General features: G+C 42.5%; 1 protein-coding gene across 1 annotated transcript in view; it reads left to right on the top strand.

Annotated features, from left to right (window-relative positions):
* Positions 1-1,172, top strand: part of MYB (v-myb avian myeloblastosis viral oncogene homolog) — a gene marked incomplete at its 5' end in the record, with an annotated part of 23,299 nt that overhangs the window by 21,459 nt on the left and 668 nt on the right. The gene's annotated exons all lie outside the window — the stretch shown is intronic.

Genomic DNA, 1,172 nt, shown 5'->3' on the forward strand with positions numbered 1-1,172 from the left:
CATCATGAGCAGAGACATCATTTGGAACTTCTCTACAGAGAAGAGAAAGCCATGCCTAGGGAAGCCCAGCAGAAGTTTACAGAGGACTAGCACACCCTCATCTTGGCCACACTGCTTAGTTACTTACTGGTTTTGTCCCTTTCAGACTGTAAACCCTTGAGTCAGGGAACCTCAGTCCCTGTGTTTGTACCAGTGCCCTGATTAGGGCATATTATGAGAAATTATCTGTATTTCATATGTTACCCAGCCTTTTACTATCCATATGTCTCAGATAACACTGTTTACAGTCAGAAGAGCATTTTCTAAACACTTAGGCCAGAGAATAATTAAAGGATCCTCTTGCAAAGTTAGCAGCATGAGCATACCAGCACAGTTCTGCTCTTAGCAGATGGTTTGCAGTCCACTAATTATGCTTCACTCAGTGTCCTAGATGTTGGGAAGGCTTTGGCCATCTTGTTGAGCAGTGTAGTTAGTGAACTGCAAAGATGACCCTTGTTGAAACCAATGGAAAACAGAGAAGGGTTTCTCCTGACTTGTCTTTATTGGTGGATCTTCAGCATACACCTCAGTGTTCAGCAGTACTGGGATCCCTTTGCTGGCAGGCAGCTTTCCATTAAGCACAGTCATGTGTGCTTTTGGAATTCAGGGTATTTGTAAAGTAACTCTGTATAATAATAGAGATTTTAGTCAGGGCCTAGGGAATATCTCAATGTGGAAAAGCAAACACACAGAGTAAGTGAAAGAGTTCAAAAGAAAAAAAATGTGTGTGTGTATATTGGTAAATTCTAGCTTTGAAATTTCATTACTGTTTATAGCTCAAGGCAATGAGAAATATCTTATGTGTAGTGAGTAAATAAATACTGAGCGCACAGCCCTCTACAGATATGTTTATCTCACTTTAACATTATACTATATGGTGTCTCTAACCTCCATAAATACCACAAGAAGTGAAATGGCTTACATGATAATTCAAATGCTGTTTCTGCTGAGAGTCAGGCCCCCCTCCCCTTCTCCTTTGCCAGAGGAGCTGAACTAATGGACATGTGCTAATCGCTGCGCACAGGTGAAAGCTTTGAGCGCGGGACTTCTCGCTAGCTGTGGTCAGGCTGTCGAGGTTGTTGGGTTCGTTTAGGGAACTCAGGGACAGAGCAGCTGTACTTCTAGAATGGAGG

This window comes from Acanthisitta chloris, unplaced genomic scaffold (genome assembly GCF_000695815.1).
Source record: "Acanthisitta chloris isolate BGI_N310 unplaced genomic scaffold, ASM69581v1 scaffold4429, whole genome shotgun sequence".
Lineage (NCBI taxonomy): Eukaryota > Metazoa > Chordata > Aves > Passeriformes > Acanthisittidae > Acanthisitta > Acanthisitta chloris.